General features: G+C 47.8%; 1 protein-coding gene across 5 annotated transcripts in view; it reads left to right on the plus strand.

The window, feature by feature from the left end:
• Positions 1 to 5,660: 5,660 nt before the first annotated feature.
• The window catches only part of plppr1 (phospholipid phosphatase related 1), a 34,554-nt gene continuing 25,657 nt past the window's right edge, over positions 5,661 to 14,557 (plus strand). For 2 of the 5 annotated variants that reach the window (XM_078088467.1, XM_040197931.2), the window contains exon 1: positions 5,703 to 6,010. The gene's annotated coding sequence lies outside the window, so the exon portion shown is untranslated. Of the gene's footprint in view, positions 6,011 to 14,557 lie in introns of all 5 variants that reach the window. The other 3 variants (XM_040197932.2, XM_078088468.1, XM_040197930.2) reach the window with 2 other exon arrangements.

The following is a 14,557-nucleotide window of genomic DNA, read 5'->3' on the forward strand; positions in this document are numbered from 1 at the left end:
CCCGGAGAGCCAAAGGAGCGGAGGTGGTCGGCGTGGGGGGAGGGGACGGGGGAAGGGCCGGGCCCTCTATTTAGTGCAAGCAGAGATTTCAATACAGGCTAGGCTAAGCTAACCACCAGCAGATTGGTCACGATCTGACAAATAAGAGTAAATGTTCTCTCTGACCTTTGGCAACGAGCTATTTCCCCAAAACCAGTAAAACAATGTGGTAAAAATGTCGTCCAATGTGATAGTCAACAATGAAAAAACTCTCTGTTGCCTCTCTCAACTCCCCTGTCTGCTCTCACCTACCCTCCATCTTTCCTCGTCTTCATCCCACTTATTTCCTCCTCCCCTCTACTTCGTCATGCTCCTCTCCTCAGCCCATCTCCTTGGTCTCATTACACTTGACCTTCAGACAATCTTCTTTCTCACCCGACTCCTTTCTATGCGCTCCTCTTGTTTGACCCTGGCATTTCATCACCATCACTTTATTATTTTTCAGAATTTCTATGTCCAGTCCAAACCTCTCCCCTCGTTCTTCCTCACGATTTACATCGTTCTTCTTGCTTTGATGCCTCACCTTCTTCCGAGTTCATCCATCTCTCCTGTAATTTTGACCGTCCTTTCAGACGTCCTTCTCCTGCCGTACGTCCTTCCCATCCTTTTCATCTTTCCTTTGGCACTATTTGTCCCTCCACTGAATGTGCTTTTCTCTTCAAGTAGCTCAGCACTCACACCCTGGCATCAGTTTGTTGGTTGCCATGACAACCTCCTGAGCCAAGTTATTTATAGCAGCAGACCAGCATGAATCCCACACAACGAAGGGCTGCATGTCGAACTGTTTTAAAATGTACATTTTATTTTTGTATACATTGTGCTTGTGTGTGAACTTTCCTTTCAGAGAAAGAGTCAGATTCAAATCTCGGCTGAGCATTGTGGATACACATGAATGTTTTCAAATCCTGTTTCAAGTAAATACAACTTTCTTGTTGGTTATTGATACATTTAGGAGGTATTTAACATCAACAGCTAACTTATTTTTTGCTGTGCGTAAACCTCACAATCCATAGTGTATTTTCATTGTATTGTATCCATCAAGACTATGTTCTCTGAAGTGATCGTAGCAGCGAGACGCAAAGATGTTTGGGAACTTTTGGGCATCATGAGATGCAGACAGAGCATTTTTCTTTTTTTTTGTCAAACCAGTGAGTTTGCAATGGTCACAAACTGGCCATCTTGCGTGTGCCCATATATCACTGTCAACGTCTTGCACGTTTCATTCATCTCTTAAATCAGACCGCTGTAAACACCTCCTGAAAGGCTGATTGCATCTGAAAGTCAAACTGATTAAAGCGAGTCTGGTCGACAACAGAGATTCACACACTGAAAATCGTACTGCGAAACAAATGACTGCATTCAAAATAAACTGATACTCATAAAAGAATACCTAAATGGGTCTGATGGGATATCTTCCCCGTCCAGAGAGATGGACTGTGTTTACAGTATAACTCTGTAAAACAAAAAACCTACATCGTCTAATGAAATGAGGCCACTGCACAGTAATACACCATTTCTTAAATGTGCATTATTACTAGTAGTGCCACAGTCAGTATATGTAACCTCTCATTGTCTGGTTTTAGACTGTATGTGTGTGTGCGTGGGTGTAAGTGAATGGCCGTTTGCAAGTCTCTCCAGCAACATTGATCACAGCTAAGAGGCTGCTGCTTCGCGGCCAGCCTGTTAGGTTTCCATGGAAACGAGCCCACCGCTTAGGAGCCGCCGAGAAACCAAACACCCTCCGATCAATAAGCCCCTCGAATAATGACGCCGTAGACACACGGGGCACAGACGCACACTTCCGCGCGGAGTCACGGCGGGTTGGCAAACTGCTGGAGAGGGAGATCCGGAGTGTGACTGTCGCTCCTCTCACAAAACGTAGTGAAATGAGCTCTGGAATACAGAACACTGGATGTTAATTATTAAGATCGCTTTCTTCTGCTCAAGAGGATTATGGTGCCATTAAGGGTGCCATCAGAAGAGCACAGCACTGTGGCTCCGTTTTTGACTCCCCCCAAAAAAAGATCTGCTAATGGTTAGAATTTCAAGTAAATGTGGGACTTCTGTAAAGGCATCAAGGTTAGTGTTGATTTGAGGGAGGTACAAAATGAATGTGAAAGCGAATTTACTATGTATTGATAAAGGTGCAGGTGCAAAAAGAAAATAGCATATTCTTTGTTCTGGGCAATGTTCACTCTTTTTTTATGCATGTTGTGCAATTCTTGGAAGCAGAGCGGAACTTTAGCCTTGTAAATATTACAATTTAGACTCTGATGGGATTTAGGTCTATCTTTATGAATCAATCGGCCGACTACCGATAAAACAGAATCCAGTTGTTGTGTGCCCCTCTTCACCATTAGGCGCCATCGAACCCACCATCCGATTGTCAGATCAGTGAAACCCGGCACTGAATTGTTGAGTCTGTGTGTGTTTCCTTCTTTGGCAGATGGAGCGAAGCGGCGAGCGCACACACTGGGATGTAGTGGAAGCTGATATTCTGCATATCTGTGTGTGTGTGTGTGTGTGTGTGTATCCTCCCAAGGGAAAAGTGCATGTGGGTCTACAACACAACCAATAGACTTATACATGTACTGGTGAGTATAATATTATTTTGCATGATAGAAAAATAACATTAGTGTAAATTCAGCACATTTGGAGTTATCTTAATCAAAACAACACTACAGACTAGTTTGATGCTCATGTGTTTGTTTGATTGGCTCTCATCTGATCTCTCTTATGTTTTGCAATTAATTAATTCATTTTTTTATATTTTTTAACTTTAACTTGTATTCCTTTATTTTAAACTAACCCATAGTCTTATACTACTAACCCATAGCATTATTTATTTTTTTATTTCTTGTGCACATTGTCGTACTGTCTGCACCAACCGCCAAGTCATATTCCTTTTGTGTGTCTGACATATTATGGCAATAAATGTTTCCTGACCTGACCTGTTTTGACAATTTTGCATTGCAAACCACCGCTGGGTTCTTTTCTTTTCCCGCTCAACTCTCTTTCTTTCAGGCTGCTTCGCAGTCGTCGCTCTCCTTCCACCGTTCGCTATTTTAGAGGATTGATTAAAAAATAAAAACAAGTCATTATAAGCTTTACTTTCTGGCAGACAACTCAAATGCACATCACATTAGGCGAGGTGATTGTACACACAGTTTCTGCAGAGTGCCATTAAAAATATTTATAAATACAAACAACTTCCCACGTCACAACCGTGGGAACCAAAACAAAATACCTCCCTGGTGAGACTGAGACACAAAAACCACTGCTGCTTCTCTCTGAGCGACACAATTAAATCAAAAAGAAAACGTCTCATTTATGTTCCAGTAGCCAGAGGTGCAAAGGTAGGATTGCTACATCAAGCTTGTCAGGAAGTCAATCGGTTAAAAAGAAAACAATTTAAATAAGTTATATGCATAGAGAGTCATGAAAACCTTCCAGACTGGCTGCTTTTCAGAATTAGTCGGGGTGTTAAAGGTTGGAAGTAAACACTGGATGAGTGTAAAGTTTCTACTCAGTGGTTATTTAGCAGAGTACGTGAGCACATCATTAATTAGCGTCAGCACTTCTATGCTTTTTCATTTGTAATGATTTTAACAATACTACATTACGTTGAATTTAGACCTGCCCCGGCTCAGAGGATCAGTGCTGTCAAATCAGTTTGACATCCTGGATTCATCCTCCAACCTGGTACTGTAGAACCTTTTGTCTGCTACTCCTTGAGGTCGCTTTTTGTTGGTCCAAAAATGTGATCACATTTTGTCAGGGAGCGTATTGACAGCGTGGGCTCCACGGTAGCTGTGAGAGCACGATGGGGTAGCAGCCGGGGGCGGGGCTTACTGAAGGCCAGATTTTAGTAGCTGAAGTGAAGGGTTGGATCTCTAGTTCTGCTGCTCCCCGTCTTGGTCTTTTCAGTTAGCATGTTTCTTGTTCTGAGATCTGCCACTATAACAGGTTAAGAGAAAGAAATCTGTTTATGCATCAGATATCAGTGCTCACGTACCATGCTGTGAATGGATCGGGTCCAGCTTACATCCAGGACATGGTCAAACCCGACATCCCGACCCGCACTGCATCTGCAAAACTACTCGTCCCTCCCTCACTGAGAGCAAAACACTCGACTAGATCTCACCTTTTTGCTGTCCTTGCTCCGAAATGGCGGAACGAGCTCTCTGAAGACACCAGGACCGCAGAGAGCCTTCACATCTTCAGACTAAGGACACACCTCCTCAGACTCTACCTCGACTAAAAGACTAACAAATTGTAGCACTTAAATTGTACTTGTAACGCCACTCATCTATAGCAAATTGTAAATTGGCTTATTTGAGGAAATTGCACTTTCTTGTTTCTTGTTCTTCTGAGTTTGTACCCTATGGTTGAATGCACTTATTCTAAGTCGCTTTGGATTAAAGCGTCAGCTAAATGACATGTAATGTAATGTAATAATATATAACTGCTCAGTTTAAGATTTGGTTAAAAAATTAAAGCTTGTGTATTAGAATTCGTCTTAATTTTGTCCTTCATATTGCACCTATTGAGCGACGGATGCACGCTCTCCTGCTGTCAGCAACGACACTGATGCCCTGAGCGATAGGGCTAACATGCCTTGGTCTAGACAACATTGTCAGTTATTTATAGACCCGAACCCCTCCAGTCCCGAGCCTGATTGCCTTCCCCGAGGCTACCACTGGCCCCGTTAGAATCCAGTGAAACATCTCAGATTTAATTGCAAATTTGTTCAACACGTCTTCCGAGCCCTTCTGTTAAACACAAGGTGTGCTGAATCTACATTTTTTTGAAATATGTTTTACCGTAATGCCGTTTTTCCTTCCCAGTTTGATTAATGTGACTGAAGGCCACAGATGAGAAACTAAGAGAGGAGTGAAAGAGCTGCTCTGAAAAAGCAGAGGATTGGAAGAAGACGGGGTGTAATGTAGCGTGTCTCCCAGAATCTAGATCACTGAACAAACCAGTTTTGCTTCAGTAATTTCTTGTACCAGAGATGGGCATCCCAGTTTTTAACTGGAACGTGTCACTCCCAGTTTCGGGCAACGGGTAGTCAGTGCTACGACTGGCCTGGTCACAGAGGCCGAGCTGCAGATTTTGATCATGAGACGATTTGTGTTATGCAAGGGGGGTCGAGCGACAACTCCATGCTGCTAAGAGGGGAGACGGCGTGAAGACAGAACAACGTCAACATAATTATGAAGTGCCTCGTGCATTGGGTGAAAGCCTAAATGCCCCAAAAAATAGTAATAAATATAGCAGAATAATTCCATGTGAGTCTGGCCAACTGATAATGGATGTTTGTAGGAAAAATTCAAATTACGAAAAAAAATGTTATCTTAAATCACATGAACACACCACGAAAAACCTGATCTGTGCGACCAAGTGTTTCCTACGTGAGGCCAGCTGTCTTTAAACCAACACCTGGTGGCGGGTAGAGGAACTGCACATTGAGCCTCTTCCACATTCGTGTTTAACCATTAGCCTCGGCAGACAATGCAAACACAATACACGTGTATTTAAATGTCAACCCAATCACACATCCCATCCGTAAAATCACACCCGTTTGAGTGTAAATGCCTCATTTAAAATGTTGGGAATGGGAATTCAAGGAGTAATTTAAGCAGTGTTTCCGTACAGGACATGGAGCTCCATGGGGGGGGGGGGCTGTCACAGACAGCCGACTCGCTTGGTCCCACCAGGTCCCACTGTCCCCGCACGGAGCGATGGACGCTCCGCTGGACCCGGGGACGCGTCTTGTCTCCGCCCCCTCCGACAAGGCTCAGCATCCACGCGCTGCGTGATCCCCCGTCACAGACCGGGAGCCGATGGAGTAGTAGTACTCGTAGTAGTGGGAGTGCGCTCGGCTTCCTTTTCGCCCTCTTCTCCTCTGCTTTTCTTTTTGCATTAATGGATTCGCCTTTTCTCCGGATTACCGCTTCAGCCCATCGCGGTAAGTGTGCGCGGTGCCTGCAGGTACCGCGGGATGGAGGGAAGGGGGGAATAAGAAAAGGAGGAAACGGGACCGTGCAGCTATTGTCTGTTGCTGAGGCAAGTTCGGACCTTAAATCAAGTCCCGACGCGGATAAAAACGCATCGACGGTCGGCGTTAAAAATCGCAAATCGCAATTTTTGGCGTTTTTCTTTAATCACTGGGAAATATTTGGCGAACGGCGCTTAGATGATTGCAGCCGATCGCTATCGGCATTCGGAGAGACACCTGTCTCTCTCTCCCCCTGCCAGCAACAGTCCCCGTCCCTGCGGGGTTTATTCACCGCCCCGTACAAATACGCGTTTTGTGCCGGTGCGTCTCCGCGCCTTCTTCTGTGGCACCACAACAAACATTTGGACGGGAATGCTTCGCCCCCGTTGCCGGGCAAGCGTGTCTTCAGTATGGACGGGGGAGGGAATCGGACAATCGCCCCCCCCCTCTCCCTCCTTCCCCACCAGCACCATAGACGTGCACGGCGCGGTCGATGCACAGAGAGGCGGGGGATCCCTTGCATGCTGCTGGTGGAGGTGCCTTATTGAGCGGTGTAGGGTTTTTTAATTCAGTGCAGCGTGTGCCGTCACCCTCATCAGCACCGTCGCCCTCCTCCTCCTCCTCCTCCTCTCCCGATGGCTTATCGTCACGTTTCAGAAAAGGGCTCTGTGCTCGTGCAGACTTGGCCCCCGCTTGTCAGGAGATCTTGTAATGGTGCCTCCTCGGTGACGGGGGATGCAAACACGTTGTGGATAGAATCCTATTTCTGATGGAAATGAAGAGCTTCTTTGTCAATAAACGGCTGTTCTGGTTCCATCGTAACCTCGTCATCATCAAACGCATCAGGGTTACAGTGTGTCTCACTGTAAGTTGTAACGTTACAACAAAGTGCTTTTAGACAAAATGAGTCAAATCTTGCAGAGAGGCCTTGCAGACCACTGAGCATACTGGACCCTTGATGGACAGCAGGAGTCAATGTTGCCCATCTCTGTCGTCCAAACAAGTGCTGCTTGTTTTGAATTCACTTACTCTGATTATTTGATTATTTACTCGCTTACATTCTCAGTGCTGGGGGGTACATTTCTCTCTGCGTCCTGCCTGTCTGCATGTTGCCCTCTGTCTGTATTGGATCCTACATGTTTCCCCTGGCGGAGCACTGCAAGCAGGATAGTATCAGCCGCCCAAAGAGGCGCATATTTCTACCAGCTATTTGTACGCGTGAATTTGTGCGTTATTGCTTGCGTGTGTTTGTACTTGACATGTGCACTCGTGCTCCTCCCTGTAGTTTTAACTGTAGCAGGCAAATGGTTTTATTCAACGGACAGATGGCGGCAGGCCGGGCATCAGGTGAGCCGAATGCAAGACAACTCTTGGCACAAACCTGTGCACGTGTGCGTTTCAGACAGTGTGTGTCTGTCGAAGGGGAGAGGACGCAAAGGCTTCTGGCAGACAGGAGAATGCACACTTGAGTGAACGTGCATGAAGGTCCCCTCATACAGACGGGCTTGTTTTGCTGTAGGGTGCGTGACGTGTGTGTGTGTGTGTGTGTGTTAGTGTCTTTGCCTATCCTTGAAAGGTTATGTCACTTTGGACCAATTAGACAGCAGAGCTGGCTGAGGAAACGATGACATCATGCCTGGCAATTATAGAGATGTCCGCTTGTGACATCATCACCATCAACATGTTCCTCAACTGATCATTTTTTTCATTGCATCCTTATTACTGTTTTGACAATTTCCAGACAATTTTTAATTTTTGACAAAAAACAGGGCTGGTTTCGTGAGATTTTATGTCGATGTTAGAAGTTTATCAGTTTTCTTCCTTCTGACTACTTGAGGGGAGCTTCTGAGATCTGTCGAAATTGAAATTCTGCTCCAGTGAGCGACCACCTCGTCACATCCCCAGCGATGGATCAGAACACGCTAGTGAAATGCAACACGCCTCCTGAACATCAACGACTGGATACGCAAACGCACGTTGCACAGATCTCTGCTATCATCTTCTTAACGCAAGGCAACAAAGATCAAATGATCCCACACACTCGTGTCCACTCTGAAATGTCTTACAAATTCCAATAATTGCACCGGCCGAGGCCTTTTGTGGTTAAAAACCCCCCAAAGTGAAGCTGCAGGAAACGTTGGCCTCTGAACTCCTGTCTGCCATCTAGAAACTGGCTATCAATCACACGCGCACACATGCATACACACGGGAACCCTTTCCATGCTCCATCGATAGCAGGTATTTGATTACCACAAGATGCGTGGGGGCGGGGCTAATGGAGCGGTGGGAGTGTCCTGATCGGTGGCGTCTCCTGGGAATGCTCAGCCCTAAGGTGAGATAAGGCCCTCCCTTTATCTGTAAGGAGGCTGATGTATTCAGGCGACGTAGCGTGAGGGAGGAGCAGGACAAATGGTAACGCTGGCTGTACTTCATGAATGTTTTGGCTTAGGCTGCCTGAAGCCAAACAGAAAATGCAATAACAGCTAATGGGGCTGAACAACTATACTTACGGCTTGGTTAATTTGAGGATTGGTGGGTTGTTGGCTTCAGTACACGAACGCAGGCAGCATCCGTAGAGTGATGTATATAATTAGTTAGGAAATGGGACCTAATGGAGAAATACTTGAAATTGCAACCAAATATTGCTGGCTGAGAGGCTTGTTTTTTTGTTAATGGAACATATTAAGTAGGAATTAGAGATTGATTATTATGTTTATTTTTTATTCTTCTTCTTTTACCACTTTGGCAATTGGAATTAATGTTTATGTTTATTATCAATCCCTTTTACCTTGGCTGAGCTGTTCTTTACACGTAGGTGGTGAGCAAACGGATAAGCAACAGAAGAAGTGAGAGTGAAGTCATTTGTTCTCGACTGTTTCAAATAAATGAAAAAAATGAATAAATAGTACGCCAAAGGCATTTCAATATGTTTTGGATACAAAGTCAATAGAAAGACATTGTTTGAAGTTGACCCCAATATTTGTAGTAACCAAATGGCTTCGGGGCTCTAAATGTAGAGATGTGAAAGGAAAGAGCAGCAAGTTTGGGAGCCACTGGATTATTATTATGTCATAAACTTAAGCTTTTTTTAGGTTTTAATGGAAAATCTTAATTTAAAAAGGTAACTTGTAACTTCATCTGCCTTTTACTTGTGGTACATTTTCATCTGAAATGAGTACTTTTAAAAATTGTACTTAGGTACAGTACTTGAGTGTGGCGCTCTAAATTCCTAAATCTGAGTATTGTTTGAATTTTTGGAGGACTTGCCATGGATTCATTTCAGTCGGTACCAGAACAATATTGAGAGTTGCTCTTACTGCGGATTGTCAGCCTCTAACCTGCAGGTGTCACGGGGAGCGGGGAAGGAAGGACTCAAACGCAGTTTTGAAACAAAAAAGACTTTAATAGTCAAAATACCAAAAAAGCAAAAAGGGCAAGGGGCAAAAACGCACACAGAAACCAGGAACACACAGACAAGAACCTCCGGACATGGAACAATGACGCGACAAGGGAACAAGAGACACACATGACTTAAATACACTGGGAAGGTGCAGGTGATTGGACACAGGTGGAAACAATCAGACAATCACAGGGGATGACAGGACCAGGCAGGGAGTGAAGTTACCCAGGGACACAAGAGGCAGAAAACTACAAAATAAGACAGGAAACAAACCCAAACCGTAACAGCAGGGCCACAAACCAAAAGCAAGTATCCTTTAAACTAATGACACATAACAACTAAAGCACAAAACACAGATGTACATCTGTGTTTTGTGCTTGTGAGTAAACTGATTGCAAGGATAATTAAGACTCTGCTCATGTACGATATTGTAGAATATTGAGAGATCTCAGCAGCAAGACTTGTTACTCTGCGGCTGGGTCAGGAGGACGGGGCATGGGATTTTTGACATTTAGTGGTGTCATTTAGCAACTCGTTTCCAACTTCAAAATACAGTTGGATATTTACTTATCATAAAATAAACTATAAAAAAATAGTTTGCTTGTGTTTTCCACAGAGATTATTCCAGGGATCTTTCCAACAAAACATGTTCAAAAACGCTAACTCATGTGCAGGTTTGAGGACTCATTCTGGCAGCAATGTATTGTGCGAAAATAGCTGAATATCCAGAGATCAAGAGCTCATTTGATCTAAGTATAGACCGAAATCTGGAGACATTACAAGGCAGCAACAAAAGAACTAGTGCAGCATCACAGTGTTCAACGCACACAACTACACACAAATAACCATTGATACAAATGCTAATTTACCTGCAGCCCTTGAGGTTGTTAAAAGTAGACTGAATTTAGAAAGAAGCTGAAATCAAGATCAGCAGAAAAGCCTCATTAATGATCACCAATATCTAATGATTCAATAGCAGAATATTTATAAGCAATACTGAAAGTAGGATTCTGATCAAATTTGATTTCTTCTATAGCAAATGTATGTATGACTTTATGGCTAAAATGATCAAGGCTGTGGCCATGAGAAAAGAAAAATTGTCAGGGTTGCGGGTGGGAGGCAGGACTCAGACGCAGAGTTGTCAGGAAACACAAAGGACTTTAATAGTCAAAGGTCAAAAAACACAGGGACCGGGAGGAAAAACCGCAGGCAACATGTGTGACGAAAGACAATGACGCGACAAGTGACACAGGAGACACATGGCTTAAATACACAAGGGAGGTGCAGGTGATTGGACACAGGTGGAAACTATTAGACGATCACAGGGGACGACGGGACAAGGCAGGAAGTGAAGTTACCCGGGGACACGAGTGGCAGAAAACTACAAAATACAACAGGAAGTGAAACCACACCGTGACAGTACCCCCCCCTCAAGGGCCGACTTCCAGGCGGCTCACACTAGAGCAAAACAAGGGGTGGGGGGGAGGGAAACCCGAGACGTTGGTCGGACCACCCGGGAAACTCTGGCGGGCGGCCCGGCGGGCGGCCAGGCGACCGGGGAACCTCTGGGGGTCGGCCTGGCGGATAGGCACACTGCCGGGGAGCCTCCGGTGGTCGGCCCGGCGGACGGTCATTTGGCCAGCTCCGGAACGTCTCTGGCATGGCAGGCTCGGGGACACGGGAAACGTCCGGGGTAGTCGGCTCCGGCTCGGGGACACGGGAAACGTCCGGGGTAGTCGGCTCCGGCTCGGGGACACGGGAAACGTCCGGGGTAGTCGGCTCCGGCTCGGGGACACGGGAAACGTCCGGGGTAGTCGGCTCCGGCTCGGGGACACGGGAAACGTCCGGGGTAGTCGGCTCCGGCTCGGGGACACGGGAAACGTCCGGGGTAGTCGGCTCCGGCTCGGGGACACTGGAAACGTCCGGGGTAGTCGGCTCCGGCTCGGGGACACTGGAAACGTCCGGGGTAGTCGGCGTCGGCTCGGGGACAGGGAACACCTCCGTAGTCGGCTCCAGCTCGGGGACACGGAACACCTCCGTAGTCGGCTCCAGCTCGGGGACACGGAACACCTCCGTAGTCGGCTCCAGCTCGGGGACACGGAACACCTCCGTAGTCGGCTCCAGCTCGGGGACACGGAACACCTCCGTAGTCGGCTCCAGCTCGGGGACACGGAACACCTCCGTAGTCGCCTCCAGCTCGGGGACACGGAACACCTCAGCAGTCGGCGGCGGCTCAGCCCCCCCCATAACCCACCCTACAGCCCCCCCCTCAAGGGCCGGATCCCAGACGGCCCCCAAATCACCAACGGGAGGGTGGGAGAGGACCATGGGATGGGAGGGAGGGAGTCTGAGTCTCGGAGCGGGGACCGGGGGCGTCGGGGCCATGAGTCTCGGAGCGGGGACCGGGGGCGTCGGGGCCATGAGTCTCGGAGCGGGGACCGGGGGCGTCGGGGCAATGAGTCTCGGAGCGGGGACCGGGGGCGTCGGGGGCGTCGGGGGCATGGAACGTGGGGCCGGTACTGGTCGGGTCGGGGGCATGGAACGTGGGGCCGGTACTGGTCGGGTCGGGGGCATGGAACGTGGGGCCGGTACTGGTCGGGTCGGGGGCATGGAACGTGGGGCCGGTGCCGGGGGCATGGATCGTGGCGCTGGCTTGGGGGTCGGGGACATGGATCGTGGCACTGGCTCGGGGGTCGGGGGCATGGATCGTGGCACTGGCTCGGGGGTCAGGGGCATGGATCGTGGCACTGGCTCGGGGGTCGGGGGCATGGATCGTGGCACTGGCTCGGGGGTCAAGGGCTTGGGTCGGGAGGCCGGGACGGGAATCTGCTGCGGCCCAGCGCGGGACATCTTGCGCTGCGACCGAGCGGGGTCGGAACGTCGCTGCGGCCCAGCGCTGGACATCTTGCGCTGCGACCGAGCGGGGTCGGGACGTCGCTGCGGCCCAGCGCTGGACATAGTGCGCTGCGGCCGAGCGTGGGGAGCATAGGTGGCCTGTAGTCGGACCGCAAGGTCCATTACCCGCTCCCAGTGTGAATCGCCGCTAGACGACCACGAAATGGTCTCCTCCTCTGGGGACCATGTGGGGGGCGGCGGATGGTGACCCAGATGCCTACTGAGGGCTCCAGAAGGGGAGACAGAGTAGTATAGGTACCCAGCTGGAACCCCCGGGAGGACCGTTCCCCCACTACGGGCAGCCCGCTGGAGACTCCGTGGACCGCCCATTGCCAGACGGGTTCCCCTGAACTCGTCCAGGGGAAAAAACTCTGCTGAGTCCTTTCTTGGTCGCGTCATTCTGTCAGGGTTGCGGGTGGGAGGCAGGACTCAGACGCAGAGTTGTCAGGAAACACAAAGGACTTTAATAGTCAAAGGTCAAAAAACACAGGGACCGGGAGGAAAAACCGCAGGCAACATGTGTGACGAAAGACAATGACGCGACAAGTGACACAGGAGACACATGGCTTAAATACACAAGGGAGGTGCAGGTGATTGGACACAGGTGGAAACTATTAGACGATCACAGGGGACGACGGGACAAGGCAGGAAGTGAAGTTACCCGGGGACACGAGTGGCAGAAAACTACAAAATACAACAGGAAGTGAAACCACACCGTGACAAAAATGTCCTCAATCTGGACCAAACCCTTGATATACAGACATGCGTTTGAAGACATGTGTTTGAAGACGTTTGAGCCTGTGTGCTGAAAAAAGCAGCACAAAGATAAAGATCCACCTCGGTGTCCCCTCAGCTCTTCTCCGTCGCATTTTCCTGCTTTGCTTCTCTTCTCTTGGGGGAAAATTACTTTTTATTCTTCTCTCAGATTTAAAAGTTTGGGTTCCTGATATTTTACTGTCTGATCTGATCTTTCTTGTCTTTGACATTCTTGTGTCCTCGACTATCGTTGTTCAGCGTTTCCTGTTATGCTTCTTCTTCTTCTTTTTTCAGAAAGACAAAAAAAACAATGGCAAGTCCTCACAATCAAGTGACCGTGTTATTAAAGCTACACAGCTCATTTCAACCGTGCATGTTGGGGAGCTTTGAAAGAGTATAGCGTTATATTTACAATCTTACTCTTATGACATTGCTGGACTCATAATCCAGACAAGAACAAGCCAGAGATTTGGGTGCGTTTTTAAAAAAAAGGATGAATGTTACGAAACAGACGGCCTCTTTGGTTTTTCCTCGCTAAGCATGCGATCCCTCACAGGCTTCCCACGCCCAAACACTGGCCATTAATTGTGTTTGTTGGAATGCGCGACCAATTGGAAGGCCTCAACCCGCGGGGTCTCCGTGGGGGCGACGGAGGGCTTCGCTCCGGCACCATCTGTGCGTTAACACCAGTTGATGAGACTTAATTGCGAATGCCAACAAAGTTGTTGAATAGCTTCAGTGCCGTAAAAAAGCTCAGCATCACTGGAAGCAAATTAAATGAAAGTAGTTGTTGTAGTTTGAGGGTTTCTTCTGTCCCACATTCCTTTTAATCCCACACGTGTAAGTGGAATTGTAATGTTAAGGGATTCTTATTTAGTTTGCAGTATTTCAGAGAATTAGATACAAGTTGCTGTGTGAGCATGTGCGGCACTTAAATACAAACGCAGCTTGTGCCTTTAAAAGGTCACATGGACGGCAAACCCGCTATGCACATGCGTGTGTGCATGAGGTAGCTGTGATATGTGCAGGCGCCAAGACACTCTGGCTGGCAGTAAGAAGAGAAACCATCCAAAACGGTACCTGTTATATCCTGCAGAAAATGACTAGCATCAGGCCCCAGAAGGTGCAGTTCACACCCCCCCCCCCCCCCCCCGTTCTTAAACATGATTTGAGCCTCATTTGACATTTTTTCACCTTTCTTTTTTAATCCCTTTTCCGTTTTCTTTTCTCACGTCTTCCCCGACTGAGTCTCCCGATCGTCGCGCTCTGGGAGTCACTGAGGTTCCGCTCTGAGGGGAGCCGGGAGAAGAAAGACGACAATGTTATTTTATGTTAACATGCATTTCTGTGTGCTCGATAGAATGAGTTCATCACTGCCTGACAAACGTCTGAAGTGATGTTCCTCAGGAAGAGCACCGCGATTCTACTGCATGTGCATTTCTCAGAAGTTGTACTGCTTTGTCAAC

This window comes from Gasterosteus aculeatus, chromosome 14 (assembly GCF_964276395.1).
Source record: "Gasterosteus aculeatus chromosome 14, fGasAcu3.hap1.1, whole genome shotgun sequence".
NCBI lineage: Eukaryota > Metazoa > Chordata > Actinopteri > Perciformes > Gasterosteidae > Gasterosteus > Gasterosteus aculeatus.